This window comes from Sparus aurata, chromosome 3 (genome assembly GCF_900880675.1).
Source record: "Sparus aurata chromosome 3, fSpaAur1.1, whole genome shotgun sequence".
NCBI classification, from domain to species: domain Eukaryota; kingdom Metazoa; phylum Chordata; class Actinopteri; order Spariformes; family Sparidae; genus Sparus; species Sparus aurata.
Window position 1 is genome coordinate 9878259 of NC_044189.1, and position 16930 is coordinate 9895188.

General features: G+C 44.0%; 1 protein-coding gene across 2 annotated transcripts in view; it reads left to right on the forward strand.

Annotated features, from left to right (window-relative positions):
* Positions 1 to 16930, forward strand: part of samd12 (sterile alpha motif domain containing 12) — a 117932-nt gene that overhangs the window by 54397 nt on the left and 46605 nt on the right. The gene's annotated exons all lie outside the window — the stretch shown is intronic.

Below are 16930 nucleotides of genomic sequence, written 5' to 3' on the forward strand. Positions count from 1 at the left end.
GAGTGGGGAGAGAGGGAGACAATAGGTGACAAGAAGGCAGGGTGAGGAAGGAGTGTAAGACAGAGGAGAGGTGAGAAAAGGTAAGCCTTCCTCTGACATTTGATGGGAGCATCTCAATATCTGTAAAATGTCTCAATGTATAACTCTTCTATAGAGCTGGAGGTGTGGGATTCAAATGATGGCTGAGTTTCCTGAACGAACTAAAGACATTTATTCCATCGGCGTAACACACACACACAAACACACAGAGTTTTCTTTCTCGACAAAGGAATTGTTATTATCCATCATTTTTTTCCAATCGCCTCCACTTCACTGGGGTTTTGTCTTCATCAGAAAAATGCAACTTCCTGCAGATGTTTGACATTCAAAGTCTAGCAGGCTTTAATGCCATTTGAGCCACTGGAAGACATTAAATGTGGTCACAGTGTACAAATGTAGTGAATATGATAAAACTGATGGAATAAGCATTGTGGAAATGTATGTTAACTTAAATATATATCAAGACAAGGAGGTAAACAGACCTCACACGTCTTCAATTTTCACGTCTTTTAATTTATGTGTAATGATGAACGCTTTTTTCCACCAGCTGAATGAATAATAAATCGGAGCTTTATAGACCGAAAAGAGTTTGACTTCCTCCATAGCCGCTTAGCGACATTCGTAAAAAATAGTCACAAAAAAATTGGCCGCACAAAAGCCAAAAAAGAGCACAACCCACAACCCGATATAGTTGTGATGCTGTGTTGAACATAAATAAAATCAGAATGCGGTCAGCGGCGAACAAAACTTGATTTCAACAATGGTTTTAATATCCTGTATATCCTGTATGTCCTCATCAGAAAAAACAACCATGTAGTTGGCATTGTGAGAGCAGCTTATTACGACCCGTGTTTACGTTTCTTGTTAGGCAGCGACCTCTAGTGGCCAGTAATTAAAACAGCTGCAAAGGAGGAAGTCAGGTGAACCTGTTTGTACTGTTTTAAGATGTAGTACATCTACAACTTTTTTTCTTATCGTGGGGGTGTTGGCGACATTGACACAGTTCTGCAGGTCGTTGGACGTCGACTGACAGATAATGACGTGCTCTCAGTGACATTGGTGGAACCCTTTCGGAGGAGGTGGAAACAAAATGGTCCCCGCCTTTCAAACAAGAAAGCAGCACACCAACGAAGTCCGGCTGAATGAACGGGAGCGGCGGATTGGTCTCATTACTGCGTCTGTCTGAACTCAGCGCCCCCTCCATGTTTGTCTGTCAGCAAAAAGCAACAACAAGTTCCTCAATATCAGTCTCATTACAACATGATAGAACATGCATATAAATATAAAGCACAAATATGTAAATGTACGGTAAAAGATAAGGGAGAGAGGTGGACTATCTGTGCAGGAGGAAGAACATGGTGACAGACTGAGAGACAGAGACAGGGAGACATCCACTGTCCATGCAGAGAGAGGGTGCACAGGAGAGCGCTGGAGCGAGCAAGGTACACAATAGAGAGGAAAGGCAGGAGAGCAGGCGAGGTGTTGTAATTACTGCAGTGTACCCAGACAGAATTAGCTAGACGGACAGTGATTAACCTTTAAGGCTTGCTGGGCCATGGGAGGGAAATAATTAGATTTCCCCTCTCTCTCTCTCTCTCTCTCTCTCTCTCTCTCTGTCTCCGTCTCTCCCTCTCTTTGCCATGGGGACGGTGGAGGGTGAAGGCTCATCACTTATTGCTTACAGTCAACACAGACGGCATTGAGGCACTCCAAACACAAAGTGATAACCAGACGACGACAACAACGACAACGGGGCCTCAGAGTGTCGAGTGGAGGGACAGATAGTGGCACTTCGGAGCCGGCGCAGGGCGCAGAGCAAAAGAGCGCTCGGTAACGACGCTTCTCTCTCGCCGCTTGCCACGCCGTGTCGTGTGAAGCGTGAAAAAGGAGGGCTTAATAAAGAGTTCAAACTTTGCCTCCCTTCTCAACGCTGCAGTTTTTGTTCCGGCTGCTGCATAAAGTGTGAGTGCTTGTCGAATTTCCATACCGGGAAGTTACGAAAGATGACAGTCGGCTTTGTTTTGGAGGAGGTTTTTATATATGGCGCTAAAAATTAAGTTCAATAGTGGACACAAATTGCACATCGAGTGCCGTTGACATTAATGGCACATCACGAATGGGCCTATTGAATGTATAAAGCAAACATGTTTGTCAAAACTGACATTTAAAATGCAGTGAGAGCGTGACAGTTTAATGACAGTAAATTAAAAGTACTCCTGAAGTTTCATCCAAATTTGTGTTTTTCCATCCTTAACTTTTCCAATTTAGGATTATTTACAATTGATCGAGGTAATTAAGCGAGTGAGAAGAACACTCATTTTCTCATAAACTTACATACAATCTTACTTCTTTTTGCAACCAGTGGAGTTGCTCCCCTGCTGGCCAACAGAAAGATAAACATGTTCATGGCACTTTTTGATCTGGAAGCATAATAGACATGGATACGCCTGTGGCTCAGGGATAGAGCCAGCATCTTATTATGGGAATGTCGCTGGTTCAATTCCCCTGGTATGCATGTCAAAGTGTCCTTGGGCAAGATACTGAACAAACTGCTCCTGACAAACTGCCGGTCGGCCCTGAATATTAATACAAAGTTGCTGCTCAGCCTTGCTTCCAATTTTGCCCAGTGGCCACCCGCGGTATTACAACAAAAAAACGTGGTGGGGACAGGTAGTGATCCGCGTGGAGATCTTCACTGATCTCGGCAAAAAAAGTGCAGCGGATTGATAAGAACGGGTGACTGCACCTTTAACGGGGAGGACTGTTTTGTACTGAAGAGTTCGGGTCAAAGTTCAGCCGCTCTTTCAAAAGGGAGGAAATGAAAAGTAAAGATAAAATCAATAGAGAAAAACTTTTGTAAAATGTCAACACATATTAGACGACAAGTAATACATGAAAAGGAAAGGCGTTTAATAAAAGATCAATATTTAGAAGAAAACTAATAAAACAGAGTTGTATGAAGTGATTCGGGGACATGATATAGGTTCAGTTGCGACAGCTCCTGTCTCGTCAATGCGTTGTGTTCTTCTTGTAAAAGTTGGCGTCTCAGCCAGACGTTGCGCGGTTTATATTTAGCTTTTAATGTTTGTATCCATAGAAACAAACAGAGATTTTTTTTCTGTACCTGAGACAATGCGGAGGGCAGGGCTTTTAAACCGAAGCATCTGCCTCGCTTCTGGTGAGTTATTGCTTCATATTAACCCCCTCTGACAGCGTTAAAAAGTCAAACTCCCAGACAAAGGGAAAAGAGGGGATGAGAACGTTCTGATGAATTAGGCTGTTTTCTCGATGATGGCATTTAAAGCCGTCGGACAGCTGTGTGTAAAATCCTCCAGCGAACGCGCCCAATCTCTGAATTAACGCTAATACAGCGATCGAAAGCCGTGAAGCTGACGTGTTTCTCCCCTCCTCCTCCTCCCCAAAAAAAGAAATCTAATTTTACTCTATTCTGTATTCAATTTCATGCTTATAACTATTTCAGAGTTTTCAATAACAGCCCTATGCCAGTAAATATGCTATTACTGGCTTGTGAAATCATCACTCTTAAAAGAAACTTGAATTACACAGCTGACAGAGCTGTACGAAAGTGGCTTTCTGAGTACATAGCGCTAATCTGTGAATGTAGACACAGGCTTCGCTGTTTATGCTTCATTTACTGTAACAGAGTCTCATTTGAAAAAGAGGAGGCGAAGACGACTTCGGAAGAAATTAGACCGAGATGCCTAACGGTGTCGCTTTCCTTCACTTCGTCCACTCGTGCCTGTTGTTGTCCGGCAGAAGTTTTGTTGTGCTTCAATCCGAGTGTAAGATTCTCTCTTGGTGTGTTTGTGTTGTTTCTGATTGAGATATGCTTCCAGACAACAAGAGCTATGATCTCAGACACAATCGTCTCAGTTTCTTGTTCAGGTCCCAGGGTGTAAAAGTAAAAAAGAAAAACTGCCTTTGCGGCCCCGGGGCAGCAAATGAAGGAAGCTTTTCCTGTTGTGCTTTAGTAAAGCTCGGTTCCTTCGCTCTGGGCGCCTTAATGAATAATCTCCCTCCCCTTCATGGCCTCATAAAGGAAATCTCTTCAGTCGGAGAGCTTCACCGAACAGGATGTCCTCCTCCGACTTTTTTTTCTTCCCTCCATTGTTTCTAACTAGTTCAACACGGAACGTTTGCTGACGTGAGGATCTTGAGTGACTCAAGGAACTTCACTGAGCGAAGCACAAATAAAGGCAAGCGTTGCAGGAACACTGGCGGGTTCCATGTTTTTTTTTTTTCCCCCAGCTGGTAGATTAACACTTCATTTTACAGTCTGGTGGTTGTGGGATAACAAGCAGCCGAATCAATAACTTTTAACAGCTCTGAAGAAAGAACATTGTCAGCTTGCCTCAAGAGAAGCGAGGCAGCATTTATGAGCCCTGTGCAAGGTTCGTTCAACTACCCATTCCGTCCTATTTGGTAGATCTTTCTGCCTTCACCACACCAAAATGGATGGCACAGTTTCAAACCAGTGAAGGTCAAGCAAAAGACATTTTTTTTTTTTAGTTGTCCTTCAAAATAAACGGGCCACGCTGTAAGAAAGTTGGTTTTTGACTCGGCGCTTTGGGATTGAAGGTCGCGTCGTTCGGGTATCCAAAAGGAATAAAAACTCCGAAATCAACTTCCCTACAAAGTGAAGCTTTTTAAAGTTGCTCGTTAAAAAAAATACATATCTCCAATTTATGTGTTCACACTTCATGACTGGCATACATAGCCAAACCCACAAGCCTGGCATTGCCATACCAATTTGACAACATGAATTAGTCTCAGTTCATTTTTGATTACCGACAGGCACAGACCAAAATGCCTCTGGGTGAAATTGGATAGAGCTCCAAGACAATCAGAGCACCGAGCCACCAGACTCCATTGAATGACAACAATTTATCCAATCAACAATAAAATAAAATTGGTTCGTCTGTTCCAAAAATCATCCGCTCTGGTCGAAGTTCACCCTTAATTCTGGTTCTACATGCTGTTTTTCACAGCGGATTCCTCGAGTCCCGTCCTCTCTATCGCGTTCATATGAAGCCCGCCCCATATTAGACAAGTGATTCATCTGGATCCCAGACTACAAACAGCTCTTTCAGCATTAGATACCAGATTTTTAGGCCTTGGAGACCCGAGTTTTCTGCTTGCCGCTTGGCGATGGCGAACACTTGGCTCCTGTCCAGTTTATTTGGACATCTGAAAGTCGCCCTAAATAGATCTGAAAACTAGTCCCATCTGATCCTACTTGCCTGCAGCCCCAGCCAATAAACTCGCACTGATCTGACCCTTTGTATTAGCTTCAAATATAAATGTACTGCACCAGTTCTTGTCGGAAAATCAAGAAATATTGGATGCAAAGAATACAAATATCGAGGAAAATATACGTTTGTATACTTTTTTTTTTTTGCTTAAAAAAAACAAACAAAATGCAACTGAAGCTGTCAATATGATGGATTATCATTGAACAGTAATCCGATGTGTAAGGTTTTGGAGGAAACTAGCAACTACAGACTTACAGCGGCACCATAAACTCTAAAACACACAGACTTTTCAAATTAAAACAACAAAATTCAACCTAGAATAACTTTTACCACGGTCAAACAACGCCTTGAGTATCTTTGACTTCATCAAGGCCAAAGATCGAAACCTAGAAATGTACGAAGGGCATCATATCTGACTGCATCTATTAAAAAAACAGACATAATCATACCATCAGTGAACTCTTCACCGCCTCTCCCCCACATTAAGAAAGATGACCAATCAAGAACGACGGCTCTAAATGCTGCTAAAAACCAGAAATATTGAGATGCTGACTGATAGTGAGACACACTTATAGGTTCATTTGCAAGTCTCACATAAACAGCAGCTCCAATGAGGTTTTTATAATACATACTGTATCTGCAGTGTTGACCGGCCGGGTTCTTTAGTGAAGGAAAGGCCCACATTTCCTGAGCAAACCTGTGCCATCACGAGTGAAAGAGAATCTTTTCCCCTCCCCAAAGTCTTTATTGAAACCATTCACTCTGAAGACTTAAGGAGCTCAGGGTGACTACTGTCCTTCCTCTGGGCTTTTCATTGAATCAGATGTCTTGCTCCAGTGTGTGGGGAGCTGAGAGCTCTCATTATCCCCGTTCTCTCCTCAGGATCCTGCCCTCTGTGGGGGCACTTCCTCCTTAAACCTCCCCTGGACTCCCTCTATCCACCCTCCTCCCGGTCTGTCGCCCCTCCCCTCCTCTCCTCTCCATCTTTCCCTTTTCTCTCTCTTTTCCTTGCTGCAAGCGAAGGTCAAGTTAATTCTTTTTCATAATTTCCTGTCAGCGAGATTCCTCCTTCGGAGACTCGAATCTATGGCTCCGTGCCTGAAAGATGTGATTAAGGTGAAGACAAAGTGAATACCTGTGTCTGACAAAGTGAATAATGTTTTTTTTTTTCCACCCCCTTATCCATGCAGATATATAAGGTGTACAGTAATATCACATTTAATAAAGTCTCCCACAGTTTCATTTCTTTTTTTTCTTTTTTTTTTTACTTCTTTGAATATGAATACAAAGTGGATGCCTCGGGTGACTCTCTCCACATTAGGGAGCTAATATGGGCTCGTTCTCAGAAAGGAAAAGATGTCATTTAGGAAGCGAATGGCCTCGCTGCTCAGATGACACCGCGTGCCCTAACCTTTCTCATTAACGCTGCGGGTCCTCTGAGGGGTCTCAAAGCCTAAATGCAGACATCCACAATGCAGCTACCCCGACCTCTGATGGTGGTAATGTTATGAAATACAGGGAGTAATTGCAGCCCCTGTTGTGCAGGCAAAAGGCTCCTTTTGATTAAGGAATGAATTGAAACCGGTCCTATAATGAAGGTAGAGCAGGCGCCCTGTAGCTGGGAAGGCGTTCATTCAATCAGCAAATGGAGTCCGGTTGTATTTTAGAAATAAGAAAGGCAGGAAGGAGAAAAGAAAATGAGCATAACTAATGCGCCGTATTGAAAAGAATCCCCCCCCCCCCCCTTCCTCTCCCCAACAAATACTTTTCTATATCCTCGAGCTATAATTCTCCCTGACATGAAGTGAGGACTCCCTGCTCAGGGCCCCCAATTACAGACTCTCTCCTCTCTCCAGAACGCTTTCACACTGGACTGCCAGTCGGCCATTTTCTCTTTTTTTACAGCGGGTAAAACAGCAGAGAGGGAGGTAAGCGACGTCAAGGTTAGCTGCAGCGCATTTCATCTAGTTCTACCCAGGGAGAAGCACGGATACAACGGGAAAAAAAACAAAAACCCACTCTTACCTCCAACTCCCAAGGACACTAGAGCGGGATGCAGCCGAGTATGAACGACCCGAGCAGATCTCTTAATGAAGCTGAAGCGAAAGAGGGCGCGGGCAGAATTCAGGGCGGTGTGAGGGGGAAACTGGATGTGAAAAAAGGGAAGATAATCAAAAAAGATAAACAGAGGCAGAGGAAGGAGAAGGTGCACAGGTGGAATAGCTCGAGGCGAAGTACCGGCACTCTGTGTTGTGTGTGTGTGTGTGTGTGTGTGTGTGAGTACTCAGTGATCTGGCCTCTGACCCGTGGCAGAGGAAAACAGATTGCTTTGACAGGTCCACTGACATCACATGAAATCTTCTGCTCTTTTGCCAGAGTCTCCGGAGAGTCCTTGGCTGCCAGATGTCCAGTTCGGGCTTGAGCCACTACTGTAGCCCAAGAATGTGACTGTGATAAAGTGGAAAGTTTGCAAAAGGAGCTTAGCTGTCAATATGCTTTTTGGGTGGTTGTGATTTTGGGCCACAGAGGGCGGGTCTCGGCAGAGGGGGATCCCGTCAGTCATGTAAACTTAATGAAGTTCGTGCATCTCGCAGAAATGGCACGTCGGACTGAAATCACGGCCTGAACTCCTTGCAACAAAAAACGACCCCGCTGGGCGATGAAACCCGAGCACTCAGTAGTTTGCTCTTTTATGCCTTTTCCAAGCCAGAAGCGGCGGGTAAGGTTTCACTGCACACAGCCGCATTCATTAGTTTATAGTGAAATGAGAAGCCATTAAAAAGTCATTGTATCGGTCGCCCGGCAGCGCAGCCGGTTCCACTCAGTCTGCTGCCGTCTCCAGCCTCTCTGACCACCTCCGGACATCCAGGAGCCCAGACGGCGCGGACAGGCCAGACTCCTGAGCACACGCCTTCAGCTTCCGAGCATTTGCTCATGGTCTTACCAACTTGGATCAATAGCCGTAGGACACTTACGGTACTCTGAGACTGGCCATTACCCCATAAACATGCCGGAGCACTGGCTCCAGACTTACTCTACGTACGTGTAATGGAGAAGAGAAATATGGCACTCGAGAAGTTACTTTTGCCCCCTTCGTTGCCAGGGCAACTGTTACAAGTGTATCAGTTAATGCATCATGAGAACAGACACCTGGATGTGTTAATATAGCACTGTTCCCTGGTACGTTACACGCGACAGGAATAAGATAATGACACAGTTATGAAAGGTTCTAGCGTAGTTTGAGCTTATAACACAATTACCTGTTTTACTATTGTTAGTGTGTGGACAGCTGTTTTAATTATTATCATGCAAGTGTAGCGGAGATGAAAATTAAGGTTGTAAAGTCAGGTGTGGTCCGACCCAGTAGTAATGACCGAGTCATTGGTCGGAAGTCAACATGTAGAGGGGGGTTGCAGCCATCACAAAACGAGCTCTTGCCTACTTATCATTTTATTTTGCCCACAACATGCAAAGCAAAGTGAAAGAGAGGGCAAATTGGAGAGAACAGATTATGTCAGGTGTCGGAGAAGAGAGAGAACAACCTCGTACAGGTGTGTCACTTAAATTTAAAATAAAGGCAGATGTCAAAGATGGGTGCCATCTGAGCAAGGGACCCAGAAGTGGGGGCACACCTGGCTTTTCACACTTCGTCCATCTTGGTGCCTGTCTCTTTAACGCCCAGTCTGCTCTGATTGGTCAGCGTTCAAAGGCCTGAGCAGGCTGTGTTTCGCCAGCAGCTCTGCTGTGCTAAGGACGCGGCTGACGTATAGTTGTGACATCACAACCTCACAAAAGTCCTGACGGCTCGATTGAAGCCACAGTTGCTGAATCGGGTCTTATGCGTTTCTTCAATGACTGAGCGTTTTGATCATTTCATATTATTTTCATTGCAACTACACCTGATTAATAATCAAAAAGGCATCAATATCTCTATATAATGAGGGTTTTGTGGAGAAGAAGAACCCTAGAGGTTTAATGCATTAACTTGTATTCAGATTATTGGAATTATCGTTCCAACCATTATGTTATATTATCTCTTGAGATCTTCAACAAAATATATATGGAATTATTCCGAGGGTTATAGCTGTAAGTTTCTTCATCTGATGTGAAAGATTGTAGTATTTCAATTTCAATGGTCTGCTCTTTCATAAAAAAAACTTCCTTGACACTGTTGGGGCTGGCATTCGTGCATCAAGGAGATCCATTCACATTGGAGATATTGTAATGACACTGAAAATGTATTTGAAAAGAGGCTGTGAGTCTACAGGTAAATCCATATTTCAGATCTTTTCATTAAAAGTTCAGTTTTTCTAAGTGCTTAACCAACAAAAGACTTCCTCCACTGCGGTTTATCGCTGTATGTTTTTGTGACCATCAATCAGACACGGCCATCTAAGTCAGGAGCGAGAGTGACAGACACAAAAAGAATATTTATCCACCGAATCACCTCAGAATCCATAAAGGAGAGTGGGAGAAACGTGCTGAGCAAAAACAAAAAGAGAGAGGGCTACCAAGGACACTTTGAGGGAAATGGGGTGCAACGAGTAGGTACATAAAAGGAAATGATGTATATTACGCTAGTCCGGGATCACGGTTTTGTGTACGGAGGATTTATGGCAGTGCGCGCTGCGACGGCACCGCACCGCACCTGATCATCCATTATTATTGTAACATCTCTCACTTTGGGGGGCAGGCATGATTGATGGCGCGCCGTTAATGACTTTGGGTTTGAAACTGTTATTACTACAAAAGTGACACGCAGTATTTAAAAAGGCGGTGCTTGCAATTGGTTATGGACTGAAAAGAACGAGGGCGCTTGTCGACTAATTACTGAAACAAAAATGGATGGAAAATTTGTGTGAAGCTTCCATCAACTTGAGGACACCTGCAAGAAACAAACTTGTATCTCGTCTGCAACTTGCCTTTATTTCTGTACACGTCCTCTTAAATATACATTGTTTTACTCACATGTGTGTTATTTTGTTGAATTTATTTGATTGGTACTGTACAACACTGCGCAGTGCATTTTTACAGGCAGGTGCTCAGTGCCTTGATCTGATTCTGCGTGGGGCAAATCATAAGCAGAGCTGCCCTGTTGCTCCCGTGGAATACTTCAATTCTAATTAATGTGACTGTACTCATGTACACCCTATAATTGCTCCTCTCTCACAATCGCTGAAAAGACATGGCAGTGAGTCACTGTAAAGACACAATTGGAGAAAAAAAAAATTCAAACTCAAAAGCAAGCCTTGCATAAGAAACACAGATCAACCCAGCCCACATCAGTTGTAATTGGTGCCATTAGTCTTTTTATGCTTGATTGCCTGCCAAAATGTCAGCCTATCTGTTTCCCTCTTGTCGCATTTTTTTCTTTCGCTTTTTTTTCCCCCCCATGAACTGTCAGTAATTAAAAGTTATTGTCTGCTTGTCTCAGTGCCAAGTGGGTGACTTCGTGAGAGAAAAAGAAAAAACTTGAAAAAAAAAGTTTTCTGTAATCGTTTGTTTTTAACCAGTGGTGAACGGTCTGGGAAGCGGTGCTTGTTGTTGTAAAAGCACACCCTCGGTGCAGGTACTCACTCCTGAACATTGCACAGTACCGTGCCCGCTCTGTGTGTGTGTGTGCGTGTGTGTCGGGTCACGATGAAAGCAATTAAATATGACAGGGAAATAACAGTATGTTCTGGGTGACTAATGCTCGACATTTTATTGAGCAAAGGCAACAGAGCGGTGTGAAATGCAGTGCACCACTCTATACACCAGACGTACAAATGCAGGTAGTAGAAACTGAATTGGTGAATTGGAGGACGTGATTTTAAGGAGGGACATGTGATGATGGAGTGTTTGCTTGCTGCTGACCCTGGTCTGGCCCGTTTTCTGACCATTCTCTACCATCCCAGCAGGCAGGACCCCGTATCAATATAGCCTGGCAAGCAGTATGTGTAGATTTGCTGCGGTAGTCCGGAGGAGTCACATTTAAAGAGAGTTGTCCGACAAGATAATGGCAGAGGGTTGTGGTCAAATCGTAAAGCAAAAGCATCTATGTGGAAAAATGACAAATTTAAACCCACTGCTTACAGGAAACCTGATGACCATTAACAAGGTGAATGAGTTAGCTACCTCACTGAGAAGTTGCAGCTGTCAAACGTCTCATTTGACTGTATAAAAATGCTCCGAGACTGGTGTGCTGTCAAAAAAATTCTAAAAATGACCATGTTTGGAAACTCTGTTTCCTTCTAATTAGCAAATATTAGCATGCTAAACTAAGGCTATCATTGTATTGTATCATTGCGCTTTTGTAGTAGCATTCGCTCCTAGCAAAACATTAATTGACCCCATGATTGATCGCTAATTTTTTACTTCACTTCCCACAAAAAGCCTGTTTTGAAATGGCACCGGTTGTAACAGGATCTCAAGCTTCAGAGGCTTTTTAACTTTTATTTTAATTACTTAATAAATATTTAGAGGCAACACTTGCCTCAGGGATGAAATGTAAATGAGGCTTTTTTTTTGTAAATAGCTCATATAATTCTCTCCACAGATCCATTTTGTGTGTGTGTGTGTGTGTGTGTTGATGATACTCGTGAGTGTCTGCATGTTTATTTGTGTGTATGTGTGTAGGTGTGTGTGTTACGTAAGAGCAGAATAATGTCTGAAATCGCACGCACTTCTTCGAAAAACAGGTAGCAGCTTTTTACTTTTAACTTTCCCATGCCTCCTTGCCCCTGCGTATTATGTGCGTGCTATGGGAGAGAAGTTTTGGGCTGAACTTGCCCTCCATTAAAGATTTAGCTTGTTCACAGAGGGGAGTTATTAGAGGCAGGGGCCCCTTGCTCCTCAGGAAGAAGTTTCACATCAGGACCAGTTTGTTGCGTTGTCAGAAGATTAAAGGCAGTTTGTTGAAAGGTCTTTTTGCTATTCCACATGATTGATCTTGCTCCTCCACCCCACCCCCCCCCGCCCCCATCCCTCTTTCATACGCCAGCTACAGATGCCAAGCCGGTCCCCTTGTCTCTGCCCCTCTCTCTCTCTCTCTCTCTCTCTCTCTCTCTCTCTCTCTCTCTCTCTTGATTTTTCTTTTCACAGTTAGTTTGCGTTCCGTTTTAGTCTATTTACATGTCAACGTCTCATGTGTTTCATTGTCTCTCCGCTTTCTGTCCTCTTCTATTCCTCCCACACTGCCGTTTTCATTTGTTACAAGAAGCGGCTCCAGAATTCGCTCTTCCCCGAGACTGTTTTCTCTCTTTCATGTTATCTTTCCTACGTTTTTTTTTTCTTTTCTGTCCCATTGTCTCTGTCTGTGGTCAGCGATCTTTTGCCCCTGCCAGTCGTCGCGCTTGAGGGACATTCCTGATATAATTACGGCTTTTGATTATCCTCCAGACTGACCCCGGGATGGCCTGGCCCTGATGCGACAGAAGTCTGCAAGCCGCTGCTCCTGCTGCAGCTAATGAGGGACGCCTAGTGTTTCCCGTCGCCGGCTGACACCTTGATTTATTGTTTCGCTCGGCTCGTACCTGGAGCTCCATATTAGGAAACAGTAAATAATGAAGTTTACTCTACGGCTAATGTGCCTACCTATGCCGTGGTCTTTTGGAGACAACCGCGACGATGCTAACTAACAGCACGGATCTAGCAGTGATGTAGTTGTTTGGTGTATGATCCCTCATGTAGAACCTGTTTTTTACCGCATGCGGCATCGCACAACATAACTCCGTGACGTGACATTAAAAAAACCTGACATTTAGCACGTTCTGGAAATAAAAATGTGAGCGTGGTCTCAGTGCATCAGTTAAGCTTAATTATGAAATGCACAGATGGTAGCGTGCACTCCCGAGGACTGTGGTAGCTTCGAGGACTGCCTGGAAGAAGGGTTTTTTATTTTTGTAGATATTGACACAATTGTGACTCATTATACAGAATGATAATAGGCTTTATTCATATGGTACTTTTCACAATGCTTACACATCTACATGATCACATTATAAGAGGAACAACTTATTAAGATCAAGTTGATATGGTATAAAAATTGTCAAATGGTTTTAACCTTACCAATCGTAGTGAAAAAGTAGTTGCATATATTTACTCACGTTCTGCACATATAAGTATAATTTTGGGATATTTTTCTGATTTTAAAGATGATATATTGGTATCGCTGACTGTAAAAATGGTGCACAGAGCCTCCATGACAACACTGATAGGTTTTTGAGGAGCCAGAATGAACCTCAAAGTTGGCATATTGGCAGAGCTCCAAGAGGTGATTCAGCTCCGAGTTTCGGTCCAGCTAAAGCAAGCCTAGTAAGTTAAACAAGCCCAACTAGCTGGAAGCTAACTTAGGCTAACTAGCTCTCTGCCTTCACACATAAAGTGAGGCTAATTTCACCGTGCGTTGTTCGCACGAGTTTGATTGAGTTTATTTGTGCCAAATAGCCGGAATACCTCACTGCACATTTGATGTAATATAGCGAGCAACAACCGGAAACATGTGTGTCTGTGTTTGGGTTAAAGTTAGCACTCACCAGCTGCTACATTTCTGATGTTTTTGGTTTACCATCTCTTCTCTGTACGTAGACATTCAATTACATTCTCCCTCCACGTAGGAGTCGAATAAGAAAGAATTAGTGGGTTTTCACACTTCTGCAGCTCTTTGTTACAGACAGTTTGATAAATCGAGCGTAGATAGATCCACCTCTTTTAATCCCAAATGTTAAAAACAAACAAAATCTGTGCTCTCCTCAACTGTAGGTGTTTACTCCTACAAATACTCCGGGCTCTGCTCACGGCTGTCTCCTCCGGACACGACAGCTCCAGCAACTGTGTCAAATGAATTGTCGCAAAGTGCTTCTAACACTGTGCGATTGCTGCTTTTTTGCCTTCCACCACTGCTAACTAACTATCCAACCAACCACTTAAAGGGCATTCAATTTCACAAATATATAAAACTGCGAAATAGAGCAAAGCCTCAAATTTTGAGAATGTTTCGCGTTTCTACTTCTATAAATGACTTAAGCAATTCTGATTATCAAATTATTGCCAATTAATTTTCCCTTTGGAATACCAATAAATAAAACAATGAATTGTTTGCGCTCTAAGTTTGATTAAGTTTAGAGAAACCCAAAACATTTTCCAGCCCTGAGTCAGCTGAAACGACAGCCAATCCGCCGCTGCCAATCAAAACCACTCTCCATTAGAGTGATTGACTTTCGGTGTCAAACCAGCGGACCATAAAGTTGTCAGTTCAGCAGGAGCACGGAGGAATGTGCGCTCCCACCAATGCAGAGTGGTATTGATATACCATATACTCCTCTTTCGCTCCCAGTCTCGAGTTCTCTCCATTCTGCGCTGCAGCTTCGACTGAATAGTGTGCGCGTATGAATCAAACTCACCCTCCCTCTGCAGGTGCTATACAGATGAACACGCGCGTGGATGCATTATTCTTCATAATCCCTGAAGACGACACATGCACACGGCTGCAAAAACTACGGCTGCCGTTCCGTTCAGCGTACGCATGCTTTACAATGTCGTGCGCGTAAGCCGGCGGCATGGTGAACATCAAAGCGCCCGTCGTCTCGGCGTAGTGCATTAGCCGTTTAGAGATGCAGGTGAGAGGTCAATTTGACTGTCGAAACAAGAAAGCGGGTCATTTGGCTTTGAGCAGAATCATCACAGGCGTGCGCGAACACACTATGCCATCTAACGGCACGGCCACCTGTGACAGTTTTAGCGCCGTCGTAATTTTCCCAACTTGAATGAGGTCACTGCTTTTAGTTCCCAGCATCCGTGTGTGTGTGTGTGTGTGTGTGTGCACGCTGATGAACAAACAGTATAGACCGGCGTGTGTGTATAGACGACCCCCCCTCCTTTGCTCATCCTTCATGTACACGAGCTCTTTGTAATTAAAACAGATCGTTGCGACGCTGATTATGGGGGGCAAACACGGTCGGTGTTTATAACCTTGGCGTATCAAAGGAAACCTCTGTGACCTCTAAAATTCAGTTTGATCGTGCACACACACATACACACACACAAACACACACACACACACGGCTGCTTGGTGTCCTAACCATAATTATGCAGATGGAGAGAAAGTAAGTGGCTAGCGAGCAACACTTTAATTTGAATTCCTCCTTTCACCCTCCGTGTTTCGCTAATAGTTCCATTTACAGTAATTTGTTCCGCCTCAGGCAGTGACTCATAACAAAGGCATTTGGTTGTAAAACAAATGTACAACACACGTGAATTTACGCTCGCGCGCGCACGCACACACACACACACACACACACACACCACACACACACACACACACACAAACACGCATACCCTTTGCCACCTCCCTGGTTCTTTACACGTTTTTCCTCAGCTCCGTCTCCACCTCCACCTTTTCTCTCTACACTATCAGTGTTAGGGCTTTTGGCTGCAGAAAGTGCAGAATTATGGCACGTCAGTGTTTTAAGTGCTGCCACTATAAAATGGGCGCAGAGAAACCATAAGAAGCGGAATGAGGCAGGCAGGCCCGTGCTCGGCTATGCCAGCCATTTACTACCCTGGCACGGCAGTATCATGATACAGTGCACACTCGGGGCGCATGACACCAAATCTACCCAGCAGATATTTACGAGAGACATATTATTTTTCATTATGCACACATTAAATCAAAAGTTGAAATATTAGGCGGGCGCTCGCTCTTTTTTTTTTTCCTCATCTGTGTGATTTCACCCAAGAGCCCGAAAACATTCGCAAGAACTCCTGTTTTTGCTCCACAGTTTTATTTGCCCATTACTGCGGTGACTTGGAAGTAGTTCACTTTTGAGTGCCTTTAACTCTAACTCTGCCTGCTTGACTCTGACAGACACAGCGCAGATCGCTACTTAACCACTTCCCAGCGGAGAGGAGGCCGCCCGTCTGAGGATACGGCCGCTGTGTGATCTTTTACGGGACATTCTGGTTCTCATGTTTGACTACAGCAGTAATACCTGAGAGGGCAATAGGAGCAGCATCATCAAAGCACCCATAATCATGGCAAAGAAGGATATCACAGCCTCTTATCCAACAGTTACCACTTCACACACAGAGCTTCCCCCGGTTGGGCTTGTTTTATGGGAATTAACAGCGCAGGTTTTCTCTGCCGGTCTGTTTTTATAAATATCTCCCGGCATCAGTTTGACCTGTGCGAGTTTCATATTGATTGGGATACGAGGCGCGCTGTTTGCTAAATGTTCTGCACAAACTTCACCGCTGCATCTCATCTATTCCACGCCCACACCTCGCTCGCTAACCCTCTCAGAGTTAAAGGTTGCTCTGCAGCAGAAGCACCTTGCCTCCCTGTCACACACGAACTGCATAAAACGTGTCGGGAGGAAGATATCGTACAAGTAGGAGTGAGTGAGTCAGTGCTGATCCGTGCATACTCATTTGGACTGTGGACCCACAGGACGATGCCTTACAGTTTCCCAGAATAAGAATGTTAATCTGGGATCACTGGCCTGGTTTCCTTTAGCATCTTAATCATGCTGTGATATCAAGCCTCTCAGAGGGGGAATAACGATTTACATTTTGTCTAAATTTAGATTTAGTTTAATGGCCCCTGAGGCGTTTTTAAGTTAATAAATTAAAGCTATATT